Source organism: Rhodnius prolixus, unplaced genomic scaffold (assembly GCF_049639745.1).
Source record: "Rhodnius prolixus isolate KJV_2025 unplaced genomic scaffold, Rpr scaffold_3, whole genome shotgun sequence".
NCBI lineage: Eukaryota > Metazoa > Arthropoda > Insecta > Hemiptera > Reduviidae > Rhodnius > Rhodnius prolixus.
Genome location: NW_027411603.1, coordinates 9,528,280 through 9,545,719, shown reverse-complemented (window position 1 = coordinate 9,545,719; position 17,440 = coordinate 9,528,280). Strand labels below are relative to the sequence as shown.

General features: G+C 31.2%; 1 protein-coding gene and 1 long non-coding RNA gene across 2 annotated transcripts in view; one reads left to right on the top strand and one right to left on the bottom strand.

Annotated features, from left to right (window-relative positions):
* Positions 1-17,440, top strand: part of LOC141452800 (uncharacterized) — a 107,065-nt gene that overhangs the window by 67,043 nt on the left and 22,582 nt on the right. Inside the window, exons 20-24 of the long non-coding RNA XR_012457627.1 lie at positions 2,282-2,395; positions 5,295-5,431; positions 8,955-9,099; positions 10,998-11,174; positions 16,591-16,794. This is a non-coding gene — a long non-coding RNA (uncharacterized lncRNA). The remainder of the gene's footprint in view (positions 1-2,281; positions 2,396-5,294; positions 5,432-8,954; positions 9,100-10,997; positions 11,175-16,590; positions 16,795-17,440) is intronic.
* Positions 1-17,440, bottom strand: part of Sarm (sterile alpha and armadillo motif) — a 135,311-nt gene that overhangs the window by 104,537 nt on the left and 13,334 nt on the right. The gene's annotated exons all lie outside the window — the stretch shown is intronic.

Sequence of the window (17,440 nt, the reverse complement as noted above, 5' to 3'; positions counted from 1 at the left end):
AATACAATTCATAAATGTTCTTGAAACTTAATAGTATACGGTTATAAACAGGGGTGAGGTAATGGTTTTATTCTGTTCTAAGATTTATGACTTGGTTAATTAATGGTTCCACCCTCATTGATTTCTCTCCTCTCTTGAACATGCACAAACTTCTCTCCCCTATCAAGGTGTAACAAAATCTACAGGATAAAATCAGTTGTATTAGTATGAAGTTTTAAAAAAAGCGGCATAGTGTTTTCCAAAATTAAAGCATACTCACAAAAATCACTTTTTTGGTCGTTTAAACGAGAAGTCATTATTTGAACTTCCTTTTAGTGCTGGTTGAAGAGGCACTTTTCAGAGATGTCAATGGATGGTACTTTCCAAAAGTCCGTACCAAAACGTTTCAAAGAAAAGTTAAGCTGTGGTGCGCGAAGTTTAAAGAAAATCATTAGATCGTTGAAGATTATCCCACTTGAATTAAAATGAAATTCCAAGTCGAGCTTTCTACGAGAAATTAAAACACTGTTTCGGGTTCAGGAATTAGAGCTGAATCTTATTGACGGGTACTCTGAAAGTACTGTAATCAATTTCGGGTACAAAATATCATGAAGATCAGTTAGGCGACGTATTTTATTCATTAACTTTTGAGAAGGTATGGAAAAGTATGATGGTAAAATGTGAAAGGCGCAGAGGAACAAAAAAAAAATGGAACTTTTCTAACATCTTGCTTCTAAACGAAATCAAATGGAGTGGTACTTTGATACTAGAACACAACTGCTTCGTTATTTCAATGATACGTCACCTTACACATCGAACTAGCGCTTGGGTCCAAACTTAAATAGATACATTTTTGCATGGTTACTTTGTATGCCTCTCTGCTAAAAGGTAGTAAGTACTGCGTACTATTTATTATTTTAGTACTATTTATCTGGGGGACACATACAGCTTGAACTAAACACCAAATTTGACGTAGGTAATTTTTAGTTATGCTGACCACGGAGCCATTCAACACACTCTTTTACCCATACACACACAAAACAGAGAGAGAGAGTGAGAGAGAGAGAGAGAGAGAGAGAGTGATATTAATTTTTTAACAGCACAAAGACAAAAAGAATCAGTAATTTTAGCCCCCCCTAAGACCAAACTGGAGTAGCAGGCATTCCAGACCTTCTCAAAGAACTAGTTCCTTGCTGCCTTTTCGTGCTACCTGCACTATCTACAAACTGAAGGAGACATTTACGAAGTAACTACTATCTTTCTTCGAGCTATGATGCTTTAGGGAGCCACACTAAATTTTTTCGTTGTAGAGGAGTTCTCCTGAAAGCCTCTCCTCTCCTCTTACAGTCTGAATTTAATGTTACTGGATAATTTTCTGAAATAATGGTTTCCGCCTTTACCAATGGCTTTCAGATGAACTTCAAATTAGTTTTTTAAGTAGTTTTTACTATAATAATGTTAGTTTAAGGCTCATTAATTATACTTTTAAATATATGTGATTTATTTTTAAAACGTCAAATTTTATTACATAACTTGGAATTATATAGCTTGTATTATTTGATTTAAACTTCTCAGGCTACCTACACCTATTAATCTTATTCTATAATATTTCGTTAGACAACCGAAATTTTATCTTATTACACCATATTAGTGTAAAAAGATTTTAATATTACAAAATAAATAAAAAAACATTTCTACTTGTATGGTAAGTAGGTAGACTATGTGGGCGTATTTGAAATGGAAAAAGGAAACCAGCTGTTTTTGTATGTGTTCATGTGTGCAGTGTAGAGAGACACTGTTATCTTTGGTTAAACATGTAAGTACTTGGAGCTGTGCCAATACTGTGATGCTGGTTTACTGTCTGTGTGAGTATATTCCAGGAATGAATATGGTTACATTCTAACCTAGCCCCATATTTATATTATAATTAGTTTAGTGTGGGTTTACCATGCTGTTTATAGGTAATTTCTACTTCTGCTGCTTGCTACTTTCGTATCTTTCATTTTTCTGTTTTTTTTTCTTCGAGGAGGAACTACATCATTCAAAATGATGCTGTTTCAATCCAGATTTAATCACTACATATATTTATCGAGATTATGGTTTTTATTCTTACTAGCTAGTAACTAACTTATTACCAAATTATATCCATTTTTACGCAAATAATATACTTCTGTTATTAAATTATCATGTGAACAGACTCCTCTTTTGAGATGCGTCATTTTCCTAATTTTTAGTTTTTTAATTCTAAAGAATTATTTTGTTGGTAACCTTTCGAAGTAAAATTCATTTTGTATGATTATAGATTGCGAGTAGAACAACCAGTTAAATTTTGTTTGTAACAGTTCCATAAAAGGAAAAAGTAAAACGTACATTATAACTGATTCAGCAAGAATAAAATAAATTCTCTGGATTTCCAGTAAGTTACTTATTTTAAAGATATGCTTTCATTTTATTTAATTATTATTATTCCCTCTAATTACTCGAATGTGTTGCACCATTGTGGTACAGTATAATTTTTACACAATTCCGTACTCTAAAAGTAGTTGGTTGATTGATGTAATGATCATAAATCGTAACACCCATACATCGTCAAAGGGTTAGCTTGTTTAGGTTTGTCATAAAGAAGATGCACTTTTTGAGTCTGTTTCTTGCCAATGTGAAGGGAATTATGGCTGATCGCCTCTTTAGAGAGAGAGAAAGAAAGAAGAAAGAAAGAAAGAAAGATAAATTTATTATGCTCTGGGACTTATGTCCCTTAAGAGCAACCAATAAAATTTACAATGTTAAAAATATTTTAAATAGAGAGAGATTGAGAGAGAAAAAAAACTAATTCTAGCTTTTTTCATGGTATAATCTCCAAACTATCTGTGTGCCAGTGTGCCACAACAACTAGGCTGACTCTTATGGAATCTTCTTTTAAATTATTCTAAAAAAGCAGACATCAGATGGATTTATGCTTCTCTAGAAAAGTAGAATCAAGCCATTTTTTTTTTCTTAGACCTTTAGGTTTTTTTCTCTTCTTTGTTTTTATTTTTATTTTAATATGCGAAAATATTTTTGAACAGTAAGTAAAAGAAATTGTAGATTATAATTTATACAATACAGTGCCTGTACAAATTACAGGTGAAACAGAGTTCGGTGTTTGGTAATTGACTAGATATTTCACGATAATAATGAAATTTTTGACTTTACCGACAAACTTTCTCCTATAAATCTAAAATACCTTTTCTCTTTTATGGGAATGCGCTACACTTTCTTCGTACATTGGTTCTGTTATCTTAAATCTTGTGACCTGTCTTCATTGATTATTTGGAAACTTTGTAAAACATTTGAAAGATTTCAGTAAAGAAGAAGTAATTTTTTAATTTCTATTGTGATCTCAGATAATATTTGGCTCACCTTTCATTTTTATTTCCTACAAATGAAAGATTTAGAACCACCACTAGAGAAGGAGTTTGACAGCTTTCAAATATTAGTAGTTAATTGAATCGGTATATATTTGTTTATTGTACGAGTATATTAAGATATCAATCAAGATCCCGTACATAATTTTCAAAAAATGCAATTTCCGATATCTTAAAACTTGATATCCCCCTTCTTTACCTCCGTGTTAAGTTTTTCTCAGCAACAAGGGACAGCAAATTGCGTTTGCTCTCTCTGTTAAAATATTAAGATGGTTATATTGTCCCGATTGGTTTTCGAATTTTCAACCTGTAGTTAAATTAGAGTAGGCCAAGAAGCAATATATTTATTCAAAGGTAATGTAAATATTCATAGACTAGTCGAAAAAGGCTTGAACCAGACATGTTTTTTAAGTTCAAAGAATATGAATTCATGTTTAAATAACACCTCATTTATTACATAATCGTGATAATAAACCATTAAATAACTGCTTTTAACTAGCTGCTTTTAAAATAGTTTATTATTTTTTGTACTAAATTCATTGCTGAGTTAAGTTTTTTTTTGTTTATTATTATTATTAGTTGTTAATACCAAATTGTGATAGAAGTTGTAATACTTAGTAGTGTAAATTCTTACTTCATAATTAAAGTTTCCGTTTTTATGTGTGTAGACTGAATAATAGCGAAACCTCCAAAAGTCTGACATTTACTTATAATTTACTATTAAAGAATGAAAACCAAGCGGCTAGGTTCAAATTCTTTTTGTTTCAGTTTTAAGGGTAAAGTTATTATTTTTTTATCATTAGTAATTCTGAGATTTATGATTCAAAACGTTATTTCTCAGTTCTATAAAGCGTGAACTTCCTTAAAAGTTTTAGAGCACTATTTCATTTCATAATATATGGATACTTAAACTGTGGATATTTTTAGCGATGTAACATTAACTTGTAATAAGACTAGCTGGACTTGATTGCTAGTTAAAAATTATTAATAATGCGAAATAATTTTTTAACACATGAGGTAATATGGTAAATAACTTTATATTTTTAAATTCATGAATGGTTGTGTTCTAATTACTTTAGTCAGACTTTAATTCCCCAAGATTTGTTGCACCCTCTCCCCCTAACTCTTTGCTGGTAGTGCTACCTGCGCAGTCTCCAGCCGGCCATTATCTTTAGGATAAATCCTTGATTTGTATGTAGTTCTAAAAGGATGATTAATTACCCTTTCAAAATATTTTCCCAATAATTGTTTTCAACAAACTTTTGGAGCATTTTGGTCAACTTTCTCATTCTCCGTGAGGTTCCTTATTGTACGAGGATAAAGCTAGAAGGTTTTCATTATCACGATCCAGAGTGTACCAGTCTCCTTCTGTAAGTCCTACTTGTAACTGTGCTTGTTTCTTATCCAGCATTTTCTAGGCCTTCCTCGTGTGCGTCTTTCTTTTGGGAGGTAGTTGTAAACTGTTTTTGGCCAACAATCTCCGTCCATCATGATAAGGTGGCCTTACCATTTGAGGCGTTTAGATTCTATAGAATTCATTATAGTTCTCTTGATACCTTCTTTATCTCTAATCACAGAGTTAAAGATAAGCTGCCTTCTAGATAAACCACAACTTCTATAGAAGTTCATTTCGAGGACTAGCAATCTATTATATAACACAGAAATGAAAACCGAAAGGGAAACAGTATAATGCAGAGATTAGGAACTATATTGTAATATAGGTTTATTTGTCATCAGGACATAATACACAGATTAATTTTTAATTAGTATAATCTATTGGAATGTTATCAAGGTTTTGTTTTCATCTTGATACTCTTGCACTGTATGAAGTAGAACTTACGATACGATGCTCGTGTACAGAGAAGTATAAACATGAAAGAAATAAATTAATTTATTTTCACATGTTTTTAGGTTTGACCGACGCTTGCTAAATCTTTCATCTGAATTGGTGCACTAGTTCAATATTCTAGTAATTTCTTAAAGGTGAAGCATTTAGTGAACATTGCGACTCTTGTCCGTCAGAATTGTAACAGTTGCATTAAAATCATGTGAGTAGTTATTCAGAATTTTATAATTATTTAAGATACGGAGTTCATTGACGTCTGGAAATTTCTCAGTGCACTGCCACTATGTCTTCTCCTCAGACACCACAGTTCGTCACCGGACAGTGAAACCGTAAGAAAGAGAAAATCTAAGGGCTAGCAATAGATTCGAACCCGGAATCTCTGCTTGCAAATCCGGTATGCTGATCACCGATCTAATCCCTTCCCTTCTGAAAGTTTATTATTGTTTGGATATTCACAGAATATTCACTAAAATCATCTAAGGAGGTCGTAGAAGGTGTACTTCCGAAGAAAGCTCCAATTTTGAAATCTGAGACATTATCACCATATTTCCTCTTAGACAAGTAGTAATAGTAATAGAAAGTAAATATAAGGAACATGAATGTGTGTCTACATATTGTAGTTTTATTTAAAAATGAGGGTCTACAACTCAAGTCTATTTTCTGAATCGATCAGATTTCCAGCTCTTATTTTCACGTCAGTATTTTGGTGGATGCCAGAAATAGTATAACAACAACAAAGCTGAAAATACTTATATAGTTTACGACCTGAATTTATTTTGAACTCCCGCCCATAATTCTTTGGCTTACGTTTTAAAAATAGTGAGCTCACGTTTTATTGATTTTTAGTAAATGCGTCAGTCTTTGTATTTATTTGTCCCTTATAGGATTAGTGCATACTAGGTTTAGATGGCCCCACTCAGCAGTTTAGACAGAGTTTTTTTAGTGTCACTGTAATATTTCTAATTTACAACCACATGATAGTCGCAAAGTTTATGAAATATCAATAAAACTTTCTTTTACTATAAGTATGGACTTTGTAATAAGGAAAGTTTCTCATGCTGGACCTACAAGGAGTCAGCACAGTAAGCTTTTTTGATTCAGGCTGCGGTGTCTGGAGTTTCAGTACCCACCGAACCTAATCAGGTTTGAACAGAGTTAGATGAAAGTCCTTTCTAAGGAAAAAAGTCTTCCTAAAATATTAGTCTGTTTTAAAACAATTTTTTTTTTTAAATTTCTACAAATATGATCCGAACTTGACAACAATAATTGTTGATCATAATAATTCTGAGATGTTCTGTTCAAAAGTTGTTTGCATTTTTTTTTTTTTTTTTTTTTCTAATTAACATCTAAGGAAAATGGCGCCCTAAGCTTTTTCAGTGCTCTCCCGGCCTCCTCCGGACGGTGATTTATTGTTACAGGCAACATTTTTATCACCGAAAAGAGCTGCAAGAAGCTCCTTGGAAAAGAAAATCCACTGGCCAGCCGCTGGATACGCACCCGCTGGGATCTCCGCTTGGGTTTCTAGAGTGCTGACCACTAAACTAATCCCTTTCCTTTGTTTGCCTATTATGTAACTTTTTGCTTGCACATTTTATTTGTGCAAGTACAGTTTTAACTGTTTTCCGTAATTGTAGTATTAGTACAATATGTATATAAAAGAACCATAGGCATATCAGGTAAAGTGGGAAAGGTAAAAAAAAAAAGCATTGCTTTTTTACATTTTTTAACTGATCTTTCATTTCAACACGAACACTTTATGCGATTGATTCTGAGATATTATTTACAAAATATTTGTGCCATTTTTTGGTTATGTTCAATTTGTGTGTACTTCTGTTGTGTGCTTATATTAATTATATACTAATATTAAATATTAATATACTTAATATTAGTATTAAATATATTAATATTAGTGTTACGATTTTCTGTAGGGTAGATTAGGGGGCCCAAACGCTTCCTAGGTTCTATTCTTTATGGCACCCAACTCGAATAATAATTATTATTATAGTATTGACCAAAATTTTTCACACCTACTCCTAATCTAGCCGAAAGGGATAGTAAATGTCTATACTTAGAAGTAAAAGTGTGCAAATGTCCATCTACTAGTATGTAACCCCACATTTCTTTTGGTGCCAAATTTACGTTTCCTCCAGTAATATCCTAATGTGTGATTTATTTACACAAATTTACATTTACACTATTATATATATACAAATAATATAGAAATTTTTTTATGTCGCAAGATTATCGTAATTTCATTACACATTATTTTGTCGTTTTTATAGTTTTTGATTGGAGGCAGATAAATATATTACTTGACTGTAATATTTTCTAAGTAAAAATGTGATTCATCAATTTTACGCTGCGTTGTTATTTGCAAACTCATGTGTAATTTGATATATCTAAAGTTCACTCAATTATTCTCAAAACTCAATCAAAAACACTGTTTTATTTCTTACTATTTTTTTTTTCTTAATATATTTAATTGTTAAGGTTATTGAGAAAACTGATTGCTTTATAAAAACCATTTCCGTCTCAAATAAACCTTCTTGAATTACTCATTTGAATTACGTCATATTGCAGGTTGACTCATAATTAAGTTAAAGCCCATAACCGTTTAAGCGGAAATACTCGTTATTTGATCGTTTGAATAATTTATGGTTTTAGAATTGATTTATTGTCAGAATTAATATAATTATAAGTTTAGAACTATATCTTGAATGATACGGTGTTTGAATTCTCTGTGGAATATTTACACTGAAGTGATTGCAGTTGACAGCAGTTCGGTTTGGGTTTCGATTATGCGGCAGTACATTTTAATTGTGCCTGTTCTGTATTTAATTGTACGAATATGGGAATCATCTTTAATAATATCCTTTAGGGTTTTGTTATTTTGTATTGTTATTTTTTTTTTGTCATTAATTACTGAGTTGATAACTGCGGTGTGAACTGCTAGGAGTGGTTTCGCTTTCTGTTAATTATGTCTCTCGTGTTGTTTTAATTATCAAATGCTGTGACGACTGTCCTTCATCACACAAGGCTTTACAAATCGTTGAAGTTGGAAATTAAGTTGGTCTTTTTAGCAGTTAATGAGCTGAATCCAATAAAAATAAATACAGGATGTGCTTGAATATGCATTTAAGAAACTATTTGCTGAAATAGTGAAACATTCGTGTGAATTTCTACAGTAACAAGTTAAAATATTTACCACAAATATTTAAATAGGTGTTTCTAATTTTGTATTATTTCCAACTATCTTATTTTTTCTGAATGAAATTTTAATATGTTAGATTAGTTGCAAGAAATGTGCAGGCCGCCAGTGCTCTAACTTGAACTATTAAACTCTAACTTAAAGATTAGAATTTTACATAAATATTTTTAGAATGTTAAAATATAACGCGTGATATCTATTTACTTTTTCTTTGGATCTTGTAAGGAAGTGTTTGAATATGAGGAAGTTACGGTAATGCTAAATTTGCGATAGTTTACTGAAAAAGAAAAAAGTACTCTCTCCTCCTCTGGTGCGGAAGTCGACAGACATTTCACTGAAAAAGGCTCCGGGCGCCAATTAAGTTATTGACGCGCCTTAATTAAATTAAATAAAAATACATTAAATAAGCGTATTAAGTATACAGCCTTATTAAAAAAAAAAAAAAAAAAAATAGTATAACTGTATTTAATGTTGATCAATAATTATCAACCAGCTAATTGTATGTGATTTATTTTAGAGGCTGTAATCCAACAACTCTGTGAACATCTCCTCCATAGAAGTAGAAGGTCGCTGTCTTGGTCGAAGCCTACTATTACCATTTGAAGTACTTGTTATGGACACTGAAGAGCGAAGTTTTGTTTTTTCATCCAGTGAGACGACAGGTAAACAAATGTGGGTGGTCCGTTCTAAAGTCACATATTATTCGGCTTCCGTTTATACTCGTGTAGAATATCAATAACTTCATATTAAAGATTACATAAATAACTGTATAGTTTACTTCATTATCTGCTACAACAGAAAATAAAACTATCCAAGTTTATAATTTAAAAGGTTTCAAGTATTACTTATTATTTTTTAATAGTTTTTTCTTATTAGTTTTTTAGATTTGCGAGTTTAACAAAGATCTCATAAAGTGAACAGAAACTGATAATTTTAAGATAGTATTAATAAACAACAATTTAGTTTGAAAACTTGGAATGATTTTCATTCTGTAATTGTTACAATTCTGTCCACAGATTTTGTACCAACATTAAGTGAGGGCAAGTTATAAATTAAGTACCAGGTAATAAATATCGCTGTCCACAAGGCCGAAAGTAGTGGAATTCCAATTTTACGGATTTTCCGTAAAAAGTATTTTAAATTAAAGTTATAGTTTAAGTAGCGTGCATTAGTATTTCAAATAAACTTAAAATAATTAAATGATTGTCGAAAATATTTTTTTAAACTAACGAACTTATTTAAAAAAAATCTTTACATAAATTTCAAAGGTAAAAATTCTTAACAATCACTCTCAAAGTTAGAATTTTTACTAGCGTTGATTGAATAAAATTTAAATTCACTGTAATGAAAGGCCTTTAGGGAGAAACGTGACATTCCGAAACCATCAGTTTTGAAGCGATTTGTCTTTTTGAGTTAGTGGTGTACGAATGCCAAAAGAAGATTCTCAGAACTTGTCCATTCTTCAATTTCAGGGTTTCAGCCACGCGTTTAATTCTCACTAATATTGCAGGTAGTAATTAGTATTAGTAGTTTGCTAACAGGGGTTCCTACTTTTCACCCTCTTCTTAAGTCTGTCGTAAAATTAATTTTCCAAAAAGAAACCAATTGGAGTGGTTTCTTGGAAAATGAAAGAAAACTGAAAAGGAAATTGGATGCATTTACTTCAAATTCTTAATGTAAGCAACTCGTTTATTCCTCTCAATATTATTAGATAGAACCATACGTTACTTAAATATGGCAAAGCAAAGACCTTACTAATTCTCTCTTCCAGGTGTTCCCGTAAAAAAATTTACCTGGGAAAAATATTTAATTAATGTTACAGATCCAAGTGTGTGCAATGAGTATATGATTTTTGAAGAAAATCGTTAGAATAGTCTTCGAGAAAATCTTAAAAACTGTTAACAAAATTGGTAAGGAGTAACTTATTGATGGGGTTTGGATTCGTTAACTTTCTGCCGAGTCCTGAGAAAATATTGAAAATGCGAGAATACGACCATTGCGACCGTACGAGTTATTGCCATGGTTCGCGCATGTGAACAATGATAACCACAAAATCCATTTTCAATCGGAAATTATTGGTTGAAACAAATTTTATGCCCCTCGTCATTAAAAAGTATGAAAATGCATTATATAAATAATGTTATATTATGTTATATAACTGTTTATGGGAAGATAGTAATTTTAGATAAACATAAACTTACATAATAGAAAATGTTTAATGATGTTTTTTAATCTATCTACTAATAAAATAAAAAATAATTCTTTCAGTTTATGATTTCCGACACATCAATCTTTTTAGCCTTGGCTTTTCAATATAACTAAAACTAAAAGTAGAGGTTATAAAAATGTTTCATTAATATTGCAAAAATAGCAGCCGTTCTTAGAAGGATTAAGTTTTTACCTTGAGCCTTGGTATAATGTACAAATATTATTATTATTATACCTGGGAGAGATAATTATTCTGTATGTAACTAAATACAAAATATGTTTTGTTGACGTTTTTTGCAACTCAGTATAGTTGTTTATAATAATTTATTTTATCATGTATTTTTTATTCTAGCTGGCTGACGTTTCCAACATCTCATTTGTGCCAAAAAGACCAGCTAAGAATTGGTGCCAAAAATTAATACATATGAGTGGAAATCTTTTGAGAGAGAACCTTAATAATCATTTGACAAGGACAGTTTGCTAATTTGTATTTCTGCCTAAATGACTAGCCAACAAGGGTTGAAGACAGGTATTTATTAAATTATTAATACTTAAATTTTTAAGAAGTGGAGGTTTATCTAGGATTCAGCTAATCCCTAATACCGAAATTGAGAAGAGAGGCAACCTCTATATAGACTGTATAGAATATAAAATGGAAAGGGTAATTAATGCTGCCCTAGTAAGTCCAGAATTTTACCTCACGAGAAATGAGGAAACGAGACAGAAAATGGAAACATTTGAGGGAGGATGTGGAACTAGTCCAAGAGAAGAGATGACTGAGAGATAGTGACTGGGTTGAAAGTTGGCTTTCGGATATTGGAATTACGACCTACTTTCCTCAAAATCGAGTATACAAAAATCTGATAAAATGTTCATACAAATTTCTCTTACTGCCGTTTACATAATTTGGCTTGAATTAATTTTTGGGAGGAGAAGTGAGAGAAATACATCTCGGGTAAATAACAATAAAAATTGGCCTGTGTAAAGGTTTTAAATCTTTCAGAGATTAAGAAAAAAAAAGAACGTGCCCACGAAGGCTGGTAGTTTTTAAGTCCTTGTCTTAGATAAGAAGTATAAGGAAGGATAACGTAAAAAATATATACAAAAATTTTTTAATGAATGGTACTGTGGATCGACTTCTCACACGTATGAGTCATTTGTACTCTCTGGCGATTAAAGCCATTCACCTCTATTCTGTGTTGTTTGCATGTATGAGAATGAGTGACTCATCACTAAGCTTCGTTGTTGTTATTCCTTCTGTTTTTTTTGTCTCACCTCCATTTTTCTGTGAATTTAATAAATAAAGTAGGTTACATCAGGTTTTTTAATTGGCAAATTGAGTACTCATCGAACTCCAGTTCTGGGCGAACACGAAACTCTCTTTTGTAATTCAGTTTTTCCTGAAACCTAGCATTTTTGTTACTAAAAAGATAGTTCACTTCAACTTTGTGCAAGTTCAATATAATAAAAGGTTACTGTAAAGTGCGTGTGATGTCAAAGTTCCTGCTGAAACCCAGTTAAATCAATTATTCGCTGAGATAAAGTTTCAAATCACAATGATAGCGATTATTTAGTCCAATGATCAGCAATCAGCGCTTAACGCAAGAAGTTAGTAGCTCACTATATATATCTGCAATTTCCTTAAATTCTATTAATTTTTACAATGATATGCCAAGTTCAAGATTCTTTAAGATTTCTGATCCTCCGCGTTGGCCTAGTCTAGGCTCGGCGCAGTTAGCAAGTTTTTGCGGAGAATTTAACGGCAGTCCCTAATCCTTTAACTTCTGTCCACTTTGTGATAGCTAGAGATAAATTGATTGTGCCATTTTTTATTCATTTATTCAGCTTATTAGACAATCAGAAAAGAACCCCCTTTCGCCAAACTTTCATATTGATATCTGTGCTGATAGATATAAAAATAAAAGTGTGTAAAAAAAAATGTTTGGCCTGTTTAGTATCAATAAGGTTTTTTAAATTCACTTGTATTTTTAATTCTATGCATATTTTAACCCTCGGAAATTGATTATTCATTTCTGTGATTATAATAAAGATCTGCATCCCAGCAATAAATTAAATTTAAATTTTATAACAGGTGATTAAATATCTATTCAAATTATAGAATACTTGTTGATTTTTAAGTATTGCTGAAGAATGTGTTTTCATTTAAAATATATTTTTTTAATATACGCACTAAGCCATTTGTTAAAAACGATTTTTATAAACATTCATTGCATTAAAAAGAACCGGACGAGTTAATTATCACCGAGACAATGCAAGTGTACTTTATAAAATCTTAAGGAAATGAGAAGAGGCTATAAAGTGTTAAGAATTTCTGCAGAACGCACTTCACACAGTTAATTCTACAGAGTTTCTGTCAAACAGGTCGTAATTATTTCCTTTTTACTCGTAATTATGTTTAGTTTATTTTTTTATTTCTCTAAGAATTGTGGTTTCATCATTGCTAAGTAGATGCGTACAACAATTATAAAGAAATCCCTTAAAAGAGTGAGAATGTCTATTCATTTTCCCTAATAGTTACATAATTTATTACGGTATCACTGAGTAAATTCTGCGAAATTTAAAGTTACCTCAGCAAAATTTGGCATCTTAGATTATTATCCAGGAGTATCATTATGTGTATTTGATATGTGTACATCTATATCCAGACATTAGATCACTATAAATTGAAATCTTAAGAATTAATGTGCTTATACGTTGTGTGAGGTTTAGGCAACGAGTAAAGTGATGAATTTTATGCAAACGTTAAGTATTTTATTTTTTTTAGTGTCAATCAATGTGTGTAACAAATTGGAGATAGTATATTTCCTAAATTAAACTTTTGGGGGAAGCCTAAAGCCTGCATTTCCTGGGCGAATGTTCCAAATAAAGGTTATTGATCTCCTTGACTGCGATTATGTTGGAACTTAGAAAAAAAGAATCTTTGAAGTCGAATTCGATAAAATCTTTAAAAAAAAAATCGGATCGAAAAAGGATTTTCATGGCCAAATCTCTCTCTGGTCGTCAAAACGTGTTTCTGGTGTAAACTTACATGACTTTCTCTTGCTATATTTCTCAAACTTTTCTTCAAATTTCGATTTTTTCTGCAATATAGGTTTTTAATACAAACGAAACTTCAATAGATTTACCGTTACGGTAAAGTGAAAATTCTTTGATCTCTGAACTACATATTTATTGTGACTAAAATTATAGTGGTAGTAAACCTGAAATTCCGAAAGGCTATCTTGTCTTAAAGCCTGTTTTTAGGTCATATAATGACATCTAAACCAAATATCACATTTGAACTTTTTGCCCTTTTTCGATTTTGAGTCACTTCGACTGTCTATTTTGCAGTTGAATAGAATCACGTACTAATTATTAAAATCAAATGTTCGTAACCAAGGGATCTCAAAAGGATATTTCCATCATCACCTCATAATTGAAAATCTGCACGTGTAGAAGAGCTTAAGTGGTTTTCGAAACAATAGGGGTAATTCTGAGAATTGTATTTGAAAATATTTTTCTCCTTTCCTCATTTGTTTAGATCCATCATCATCCTCTAAATCTAAAATGAAGTTATATAACGTAATTTGGTGATGAACTCCTAAGTTATTATTATTTAACTTTCTTTTTTTTTCAACCGATAGATTGATTAATTGAAATTTGTTTATTGGAAAGTTTGGGATATTTTCATTTCTATTTTATATCAGGGGATTTTTCTGAATCTGGATATTTTTTTAAAATCTTGAAGTGGATTTCAAGACTTTAATTACTTGGGAACTTCTAGTCTAAAACTTATGTTCCACTAGATTTCATTTGGTATTTAAAATTTAAGGGCTGTATGCGAAAATTTTTGATTTATTCCATTAGGTCTATTTTAAGTTTTAAAGTTAACAAAGACAGTGCAATCAAGTGATAGGAAATGTTTTTCTTAATTAATGCTTTTAATTGATCCAATATTTAGAGCAACGAGAAGTTAAAATATATAGTCTTTCGACATAGACTTGTCAAGAGGTCTTTATGAACATTTGGATGTATTACTACCATACCTAAAAAGTCAGATGGCTGACACAGAAAAAGATAATCGAAGAAATGCAAATCTAACCACCGTATTTGGATAAACCTCTCCGAAGAAATAAAAAATATTAGACAAAAAAAAAAAAGAAGATAAATTTATATAATTTTTAATTCATTGCAGACTAAAGAGTGATTACTGCTGTAACCACTACACTTGAAATTATAAATAATAAAAAACAGAAATCATATTATTAATTGATTTTTATTAAACAATAATTTGCTGTTAAAAGTCTGACCAGGGTTTTATGTCTTAATAAATGCAAGTTTCTTTAGAAGGTGGCGCCTGAGGGATTAAAAAAAAAAATTGATGTGGGCGGATTTTTAATAGTAGTCTACCGTCTATGTAATAAAATGATGAAACACTTTTTCTCTATTTTGTTAAAACGAAAATTATAGTCTTAGTCTGTCAGTGAGTTCTTAGTTTTAATTTTATTTCTCTGGCAGTTTTCTTTCTTCATTCTGACCAAAAAGGTTGCTAAATAACTCAATACTTTTTGGAATTTGTCCGTAACACTGAACTTGAGTTTTTTTTTTTTGTTTTCACTTCTTTTCTCATTTTTATCCATTTAGTATTTATTGGAAAAGTACACAAGAGTCACGGATTTATAACATACATACATATTTTTAAAGTGACAAAAACATATTTTTTGCGTTTTGTAGAAACTTGTAACTAAGTACTTGGGTAATTAACAAAATAAAAAAAGGGAAGGGATTAGCTATGAGGTTAGCATACTGGACTCCCACGCGGAGGTCCCGGGTTCGAATCCAGCAGCTGACCCTTAGATTTTCTCTTCCTAGGAGCTTCTTACAGCTCACTGTCCGGTGATGGACAGTGTTGTCTGTAACGAGAGAACACTGTCCGGAGGCCGGCAGTGCACTGGAAAAAGCTCCGGGCGCTAATAACCTCAGCTGTTGATGCGCCAAAAAAAAAAAAAAAAAAAAATAAAAAATAAAAAATTAATAAATTATTTCAAGGAGGAGGCGGTTTTATAGAGGCTTATTAAAATAATAATTTTTTCATGTTTGCGTGAATAAATCTCAGATAAATAATCCCTAATCATCATCCCTTGTATGCTGAGAAGTACTCGTACCAAAAGATATTTCATTGGTATAAAATAAAGATTACACAAGCAACCGGACTTCTGCTGGAAGTAATGTTAATGTTTCCTGTTATTATGGTTGCATTAATTTAAGGTTAGAAGTTTTAAATAAAAATTTGTCGATACTCTGAGCAGTTTTGTACCTTTGTAAAAGATCAAGGTAATATTGTAGAGTTCTGATAGTCAAACATTATTACAAGTCAAAAGTATGGTGGTACGAGTCGTATAGTTGTATTGCTGTTTCAATTAAAAAAAGGATTGACCTCCTTTAATCTTTAAAAGAAACAAAAATGTTTTGTTATTCCAAAATGTCATTGTTGTTTTTATAATAAAAAACTGAAAGGTTTCATCATCTGGGGTCCTGGAGTACTAGAGGTTTCACAGTTTAGAGGTTGGCACAATAATGGGGTGATACAATGTATCAATTTTAGTCACAGTGCGTACACCACGCTAAAAATTGTATAAATCACTTTGTATTGTTTATGATGAATACATGATCTCAAACTCTTTAATTTTTGTAAGTTGGTCTTTCTACTTCTGCGTACTTTGTTTCCAGTTTGTTAAATATTTGTATAGATTTTTGGCTTGTGACAGATCTATAAAAACAAAAAGCTGCTGCAAAAAAAAAAGTGCATGTGTACTTATCTAAACTCACTATTGAATTAATCATTTTGTGAAACTATGGATCAAACTGCTCTTATAAATAGGATAAAGTAGAATTCTTTAAAAATATATCAGCCTGCAGATCATTAATTTTTATTATTGTTTCAGGTTATCGTTGTGAAAAATGTAAATTGGTTGTGAGAAGAAGCAACTAGAAACCTGCAATCATACCAAACTTAGAGGACGCTGAAAATTATTCAATTTAAACCAAGGTTTCAATCCTTGTTTTTTGGGGGGGGATGTTACTTCAAGGACGTTATTGTAATATACACGCAATCATCAATTTGGCAAAGATATTTTAGGGCTAGATAGGTAATTTATTTGAAATTTCTAACCTACGTTTATATTTTGTTTCACTAATAATATCACTCTAGCTGTTTCTAACTATCGATTACTGTTGATCGAAGTGTTTTGGTCTGAATTAATAATGAAAAACGTTGTATTCATGAAAGTTCAAAATAGTTTGAATGAGTACCATAATTCGTTATTCAGTACCCTGTTTATTGTTGTCATTTAAATATCTTCTCCAAACTGGTCATCACAGAGATAAATATCATGACTATGAGACATTTTTATTTCTTTACAATAAGGAAATAATAAAGAGTATTAACATTAAGAATAATTTTAAAATGTGACAAGTAAGATGTAATGGCTATAGTACGTGTTGGAAGAGGAGATTGAATCTTTGTACATAGACACTTCGAACTAGGCTTCCTTCTGGCAATAAAGTTCTAAAAATATGAACTATTTTTGTGACGCTAGCAGCACTAAAAGAAATATAAAAGAAAGAAAAAATCAAGCCCGTAAAATGTATTTGGATTATTGAAGTCATAAACTGCAATCAGATTGTTAGTGCAGTTAATATTTTTTGGGAAGTTTCTGTAGTACTGTAGTAATATTTTAAAAGAAGGATTATGTGTGGACTTTCTTAATATATTTGAAATTTCTTTCTGATATC